This window comes from Stegodyphus dumicola, chromosome X1 (assembly GCF_044657685.1).
Source record: "Stegodyphus dumicola isolate Sdum_Otavi_A_Nest chromosome X1, ASM4465768v1".
Lineage (NCBI taxonomy): Eukaryota > Metazoa > Arthropoda > Arachnida > Araneae > Eresidae > Stegodyphus > Stegodyphus dumicola.
Genome location: NC_140780.1, coordinates 88,610,312 through 88,619,044, shown reverse-complemented (window position 1 = coordinate 88,619,044; position 8,733 = coordinate 88,610,312). Strand labels below are relative to the sequence as shown.

The 8,733-nt window shown below is 31.1% G+C and overlaps 1 long non-coding RNA gene across 1 annotated transcript; it reads left to right on the top strand.

The window, feature by feature from the left end:
• Positions 1-1,745: 1,745 nt before the first annotated feature.
• LOC146993210 (uncharacterized) lies at positions 1,746-8,529 on the top strand. Its single transcript, XR_015038519.1, has 2 exons — positions 1,746-1,882; positions 7,031-8,529. It is a non-coding gene; the product is annotated as an uncharacterized LOC146993210 (long non-coding RNA).
• Positions 8,530-8,733: the final 204 nt, after the last annotated feature.

The window sequence follows — 8,733 nt, the reverse complement described above, 5'->3', positions numbered from 1 at the left end:
GGTTTTGAAAGGCGGGAATCAAACGCTTACGTGACGGATTAAGGACCAAGTATTAATAAAAGGCTTCACAGGAGTTCTGTTAGTTATAAGACTTATAACATATTATAAAATTAACATTATTTAATAATAAATTTTATCAAATTCTGTTACGTTTATAATTTTTTCCCACACTCTGTGAACTATACCCGCCATCCGCAGCTCATAATAGCTACAACAATTTAGAGACAAGAAATTAGGTTTTATTAATAATATTACCATATTGTGGCATGTATTACAAAATTATAAAATGACGTTCTTTCTGTTTCAGTGCTTCGTCATTTAATCAAAATTCCAGACAACGTGAACATTGTCTTAGTAAGAACGTTAAGATTGGATTGGATTGGATTATTTAATTATGGCAAAGCACACGAGGGCTATCTGCCTAAAGGGAGGGATGCCTTCGTGGAGGACTTTCTAACGGAAACTAGCTCGTATACACGTTACACATGGAAAAACCACGTAAACACCCATGCAGCCAGCCCGTTCACGTGATTCGATTCGAACCACGGACCGAGCTACCAGTGTTCAGCTTTTTACCGCTCGGCCGCTGGTAGGCTACTCAAGAAAGAAGTATGATGCCAAACTGGTTATTTGAGTTAAAGCCAAAACTTGTAAGTCGAGTTTTAATCCAATTAGTGAGATTAAAGTGAGATGAATTAAAGTGAAGTTCTTTATAAAGAATTCATTTTTAATGTAGCAATTCCGTTAAATAATGGATTTTTTAGAAATCTCGGGATATTTTTGCCAAATTGAGTAGGAATAATTAAATTTCTCTGCTGGATAAAGTAGTAGTAAATATTTTTTATCATTTACTTAAGTAAAGTGGACCTCGACGCATCCTCTTTCATGCACGTTAATTCAAAGCTATTTTTATAAACATAATAAACATAATTTAATCTACCTTATATACTCCCCCTTTTAAAGGGCGACTGGTTTTCAATTTGTATGTTGTAAATGTAGCAAAAATGTCTAAACATTTCCTCAAAGTGAAAACTAAAAATTATGTAGTTTGTATTCTGTACAACATTTCTGTAAATAAATAGTAACGAACCTTTAAATTATATATGTATATATATATATATATATATATAAAGCTAATATTTTGTAGGTTCAATAGAAACTGCGGGTGTATTTTATTAGTTAGAAGTATTTAACTGCCTAAATGTAATTAATGCCCTTTTTTAGAACTAATTGATTTAGAGGATATTGTTTAACTTTTGAGTGCCATTTTAATGTTTAATGTATAACATATGACATAAAATGCAACTGAATGTTATTACAGACAGCTATTGTATTATTAACTCAATACATTTCAGTTAGAGAACATGCAAAACTATCATAGGTATATTTCAAAGAACAAGGAAATGAAATCTCAGGAAAATCAGACTTTGTTCTGAAAGAAATGCAGTTTGAAGAAACAATCGCTTCTTATTCCATCATAAAACATGAAAGATATAAATATTCACTAGGACAGTTTTTGATATTTTTGTCCAAGATAACAGCTTAGGAAGTTTTGAATTCATTTGCACGTAGCCGGAAACTTTCCAGTAATAAAAGAAATAACAGGGGAAATGCGGTTCTGCACGGGAACATAACAGCTACGTGCAAAGTGCATAAATACTTGCGTGCAGCAGATCTTTAAAACCACGAGTCTTGGATTATGAATAAATATTTCTTTTCTCACAGTGACAGATATCTAAAAGCGGAATGCGAGCTTTATTCTTGAAATGTATATATTTTACTGAATCAATTTCTACCTTAACACATGCAATAAGGAAATGGTTCTTTTAAGAAAATATTTTTCATGCAGATCTTTTGCAAGTGTGAAACAGGAAAGTGCAGGGTACGTAAACCTTTAATACTATATCAAAGTTTAAGAATTCATTTAAAGTCATGAGATAACTGTTTGATTTCGAGTTTGTATACTGTATTAGATTGCATCTTTCATTAGAAATGAAAGTATTGAGCCAAGTACAAAAATTGACCGGGCAGTTTATATTTATTTTCTCTTTTTAAATTTTTTCAAATCCGGGAGTAAATAAAATCTTTTATATGTGAAAAATGATTTACATCCTTAATTTTGTTAAGATGAGATTTGAGTGAGAGCGACAGGTGATAGAAAATGTGACCGTAATTATTGGTTGAAAATGCATGAACTGACTAATACCACATAAAAGGACATGGGAGGTATGGCTAAATGGTAACCAATATATGGCTGCTTGTCATCATTTAAATTACAGTAAGAGCACTTGTAATATGACGAGTTAATTTTGTATTTTTTTGATAGAGGTTGCGTATTTCAAGAAATTAAAGGGAAATAAATGCATTTGCTATATTTTTTATTTCTCATTCTTAATCAAATCATTTATAATTTCCTGCATAAAGAAAATATTTCTAAAGCGTAGCATAAAATGTAAAATATATTAAAATCTTTTTCCATGACTATTAAAAGTCGAAATTATTCGTAGTCCCTTTTATGCAAAGCAAAATTTCTTCCCGTCTTGAAACTATAAGTACGTATGCAAGAGAGTTGTTTTAGTTTGTCCCACATTTAATTTATCAAAAATTGATTTAATTTAAAATTTCTGAACATGTTATAATACCTACTTATATGTAGTATTCAAGCCAAATGTAGGAAAGAAAGATTATATAGCGTTAATTGCTGGATTTTTACATTAGATTCGCATTTTGGGAAATCTCCACATTTAAAAAATTTCACCATTGGTACTAATCGTACCATCGAACGTTTTTGTAACTTTCAAACAGTCTTAATGCATATTCCATAAGTATAAAGTACATTTCTCTCGTCATTAAGTTGAATATATTCTATAATATGGTATATTTTTATTTCTATTACCTAGTTTGCCAGATGAAGAGGCACATTGCTCTATTAATACCTTCTCGCTCAATAACGTACAAATTTCATAACGGACGGAAAATTCCTTATAGAAGGCTGGCTTTCTTATTCATTACGCATGAAAATTTCTGCGAACTTTTAATGTATCAGATTTCATATTGGAAGAAAAGGAATCAAGGTACAAAGTGAAAGAATAACGTTTTAAATATAATTAAGAAAATACAATCTATTCATGACATTCTGAGGTACTTTGAAATTTCAGGGCTAAATCCGTAACGCTTGGAGGGTTAAAAAAATTTTGTATCTAGTTCTAGGATTCGCGCTAAATGCATTTAAATACATAATAGCTGGTGCTAGTGAAACTTATACTTACTCAAAATTGTTTTCTAAAGTAATCATTAAAGTACTAGTGAATAAATTTGAAATGTGTTCTAAGTACTTGCTCACAAAAATATCAATCAATTATAGTAGAATTATTTGTGTTTCATGTATCCTGAATTCCAGCAAATTAACGAACGTGAAAAATTATGAATACATAATCATAAAACTATGCTACTTATTATCACATTAAACGATTAATTAGTAAATTCCATATTAAATTTGTTAACATGTAAAGGCTGAAACTACATTCTCAGTGCATATTTGCTCCGCTAACATCTCAGTAAAGCAATCCTATCACGTTCTAAAATTATTGGATAATGTGACTACGAAATAGTTTCATATTGGAAGCTGCAATAAACTCCAGTTACAATGTTTTATTATTAAAGGGTTATTTACTAGGTGCGAACGAATAGAGATAACTAATATGTTCATTGACCTTTTATAAGTTATTTTTTACAAGAAGTAGTAATCACCCAGCTTGGTGTCAAGATAATTATTAAGCATAAGCCATTTATGATTTTATTTTTTTAAATATTGCGAATAAACTTAATTTTGTGTATTGCAACCGAAAAGGTATTATAGGACTCAAGGAAGGTGAAATTAACGAGTTGCAGTTAATGAAACTCAGAATCATTTATTTATGTTCAGTTACTTAGATCCTACTAATTCTACGCTGTAGATTTCAATCACACGGCAAGAGAAAAGCACTTTACTTTTGGCATGCACTTAGATTTAAATAATCTAACAGTGGCGACTATCTCAAATGACTATCTATTAATTTAGTGTCTGAAAATGTCAAACGTAACGAATGGAGATGAGAAGGTTGACGTATTTGTTAATTAGTATGTAAATTACAGATTAATAAAATAATAGAAAAAAAGTTTCATATTAATACTTAAAATTAATAGAAAATTCTAAGATAATTTAAGCTAATTAATTATAATAATTATTATTATCCTAATAAAAAATCAAAATATAATGAATTTGGTTGCTGCGAAATTGAATCTTTAGCTTGTACTTCGTTTCTTCGGGGATGTTGGCTACACGTCGTAGCATTTGGGTTAGGTTAGGTTATTTAATTATGGCAAAGCCTCGAGGGCTATCTGCCTAAGGGGAGGGATGCCTTCGTGGAGGACTTTCTAAGGGAAACTGGCTTGTATACACGTTACACATGGGGAAAACCACGAAAACACCCATGCAGCCGGCCCGTTCGCGGGATTCGAACCTCGGACCGAACTACCAGTGCTTAGCGCTCGGCCGCTGGTGGGCCCTTTCTGAAATGGAATAATTGAAATTGACGATACTTCACGGAAATTTTCGTTGCAATTTATTGCGTTTAAAGATTAAATTTTTCGGAGTATAATGAGAGCTTTGACAAACAGGAAATAGCAATGTGTAAATAGTATTCGTTTATAATTTGCGGACACTGAATATTTATGTATATTTTTCTACAGCTGAGAAATTAAGTAAGCAATGAAAATATACTTTCGTTTCAGTGATATATAAACATGTTCAGGTTATGCTATTCAACCCTATTTGATTCTTAAAATATACGCTATAATCTCAGAAAGGAAGGGAAATTTCAAATCCGTATTTTACTAGGTGCGATTATTATAAAATTTCATATGAGGCTTTCAGTTACACAGGCGGGTAACTAGTACTCGTTCGGTACATCATGAACAGCAATGCATATTATTGTTAATGCTACAGCAAAGCTGATAAATGATTATGTATTATTCTTATAGTTCTTTATTTCTAATTTTACTATGTTAGCTTGAAAAAAATCACGCGAAAATTGTAAATATCTGTTAGCTATACAAATTGAGTCGAACGATCTAAAGTCAGATTTTATCTAACTGCCTTTGCAATATTAATGTATCATAGTAAATTTGCTTTTGCGTTTTCTAAATTTTATATAGTATCATCGTAAATTTGATTTTGTTTCTGATTTTATATAATTTAAGTGACCAGAATAATATAAAATTACCTGGCATATGTAAAAAATAAATGTGAAATAAAAGATATTTAAAAGAAATAATACACATGCAATGTACATTCTCTCTCAAAAAAGACATGGAAACTCAGCTATAATTTAGAGAATAAAAACTGTTCTCATCATTTTTCATTCCAGTTCTTTAACGCCCAGCATTCATTTGCAGGTCGGAAGATGATAAGAATCCGGTCTGGACGAATTTCCGACTTTCACAACCTCTGCAATTATTTGCTATTCGATTGAAACGCAGCACCTTTTTTACTTCGTTCCCCATTTTTCCTCGACGTTCCCACTTGTTGACACCGGTTTAGCCATCAGTGGTTCTCTCCTCATCTCTATGAATGAGCTGGGACCCATATTGCTACCGGAAAACCTGGAAAATTCATTAAAGCAACCGCAAGTTTGATTAATGATTGTCCAGGAGAGACTATGCCAAAGGCCTTCCTCCCACTCGCCTCTTCTCAATGTACCTTTTACGTTCGCCGCTGCTGGATCACGTGCTATTCAAGACTTTGATCCTCCTTTTCGTGTACCTTCAGGGCTTGCATAAGTTAAAGGTGCTTGTTACGGAAAGCTGAAGGTTTCTAATTCATCATTAAATTCATTTTGATATCTAGCAGGCAAGATAGTTTTTAAGCTTTAATAAACCCTTCAAGATGCAGTCAATATGTCAGTAAAGTTCATGCATTTTTGCATGTCTTAGAAACTTCAATATATTTTCCCTATGGCAAAAGATTCTTTGTGATTTCTCCTTTGAGAAAACGTTGAGTTTCCTTTAGATTTACTTCAGCGATGAAATGATTTTTATTTGCTCTATTTATGAGGAAAGGAACTAAATTTTTTATATATGTACTTACATTATTTCTAAGTTTTTGCATTTTATGTGAGATTACTTTGCACTAAAAACAGAATCCTTCCCTGTTTATTTAATGCACTATATGAATCTGTGCTAAAACCCATAAATAAAACGTACAAATAACATTTACACACAAACGTTTAAATAACACGTACATTTATTTGTATGAGTGCAAATAAAACGTACAAACAATTTTAAACACAATTAAAATGAGTACGAATTGTTTTTACATGGTAAGGAGCTACCTGTACCTGCCAATTACGTAGTAATTTTATAGAAATATTTATTTCCGTTTACGGCTCTAATTCTTACGAGAAGAAGCCTTTTAAGATTTTTTTTTAAATGAAGGGTTTGCTTTTAATTTTGTATACGATAATATTGTATATTAATGCAAGCTTTGAGTAATTTGTAAAGTAACACTTTCAGCTTCAAAGTAAAATGCATGAATTTTTCAATCAACCGTTTGACTGAAATCTCATTTTGTGATCAGAAAATGATACATTGCAATGCACATAATGCCTTTATTTATAATAGAAATACACACTACATAGAACATGTTATCCTCCTAAAATGTGCGACATATGCATATTTTGCAATAAACTGTATTGCTCTACTAATGAACTTCAATGTAATTTCCTAAGGTCATATAGTATCCTACAGATCTTTCACAAAATTCTATAGAATTCCACTTGAAAATGATATAAAGTTTACTTTAGGATAACCTTTTAATATTCCGCAGGAAATTTCTGATCCAAGCATTAGAATAAAGATATTATGATATGTAATTTGAGATTTACGTGAATACCTATAAGTATAAAAAATCACCTAAGGAATTCAATGTATTAATTTCTTAATTTCTTAATTAATGTATTAATTTCTTAGCACAGTTTCTTCTTTATTCTAGAAGCGAAATGTAAGCACGCGCCACCAGATGTCTCTACGTAAAGAAAAATCATTGGCTCGAAACTCTTTTTAGATGGCATCCTCTGAAACAGCACAGATCTTCGTGCAAGACAAGGGACCCCGCTTCTCAGAAAATGTCATAAAATGATCTATAGAGGAACGTGCTTATAACGTCATGACGGTAGAAGACAAACTTCAAGTCGAGTAAGAAACCTTTAGGATTGGAACCGTCTTTCCTGAAACGTTTTTGACATCTGTGTCAGCCACAATCGTCACTATGGCATAAGCCAACCGCTTCACCTTATTTGTCGAAATATTTCGTACTCTATGAATATTATGTTCGCTGAGTTTATTCGATTGTCAATGTTTTTCTTTGTAAGTATCTGATGTGAATAAGAATGGATGTAGGTGTTAATACAAATTTTCGGATTATTCGCGTAAATAATTTCGGGTGTATGTTACACGTATATAAAAAGAATCAGGAGGCCTTCCAAAATTGACATTATTTGAAAAATGGACATATGCTATAGTGTTCCCTTTCAGATTATTTTAATCATTTAAAACTGTCACAAATAATATTATATTAATAAATGATTTACTTATATATATTGCACACACACATATGTCTGTGAATAAATACAGTTTAATTTAATCAGAAATCCATTTTTTGATATTGAAAATATTCATAATAATGTTATTCCAAATTTTCATAATACTGCTACATACCAGGTTCCTGGTCTAGCACTTTTAACTTACGTTTATCAAAATTTTATTGTGTTAGAGCAAACTTTAAATTTTACTTCGATACTCTAACTTTGGTCGGAGTTAAAAAGTACAAATATCTAGGCGAGTGGTCACATACTGGCAGCCTGCGGACCGCATGCGTCCTCTGAAGCAATTTTATGAGGCACACGAATGTATTTTATATAAATTAATTAGCATTAGTATGAAAATAATTTGAAGGAAAATTTTCAGACTTGTTTCGGATGGTTTCGAATCAAAGTTTACATCATCTTCATTACTAAAAACGAAAGAGATTAGCTCCCCGGAAAATTTAGAAATGGAATAAATTAATTTACACTGGGAATAAATCTTACTCAAAGATTTGAAGATACATATTTCATTAACTATTTTTAGTACTTGTCGAAAGATAAATTTCCTCATTTACAAATTTTGCAATAAGAATAAATGGTTGGTTTCAGTGCACTTACATATGAAAGCTCTTTTCAGTAGTTAAAATTAATGTAATACGAAAAGAACGAGTCAGATCTACAAACTGATATGAGTATTTACAAACTGGTGACGAAGATACTTTCTAGTAGTTTTCTTCCAAGGTTACGAGCTTTATAAAAATCAAAACTCCATAAGGTGTTATAGCGGAAAAATGTAGTAAGAAAGAAGTGTACATTGATCTGCATACAAATGTGTATTTTTTTCTGTATTTAGCACATGTGGTGTATATTTTATTAAAGAAAATAAATTTTTATTATTTATTCTCAAGTTTTGTTTCTCTTGGAATGTTTTCGTATATTTCTTTCTGTTTTAAATGAAAAGTAAGTTATTTAGTACATACTTCAACATATTAAATTATTTGAATAAATGTCAATCTGAAAATATTAGTATCTAGTAGTCAATTCGTTTGAATTACAGATTGTGAGCAAGAAAATTTCTTACAGATAAATTTAGATTTCAGGCAGAAAACAA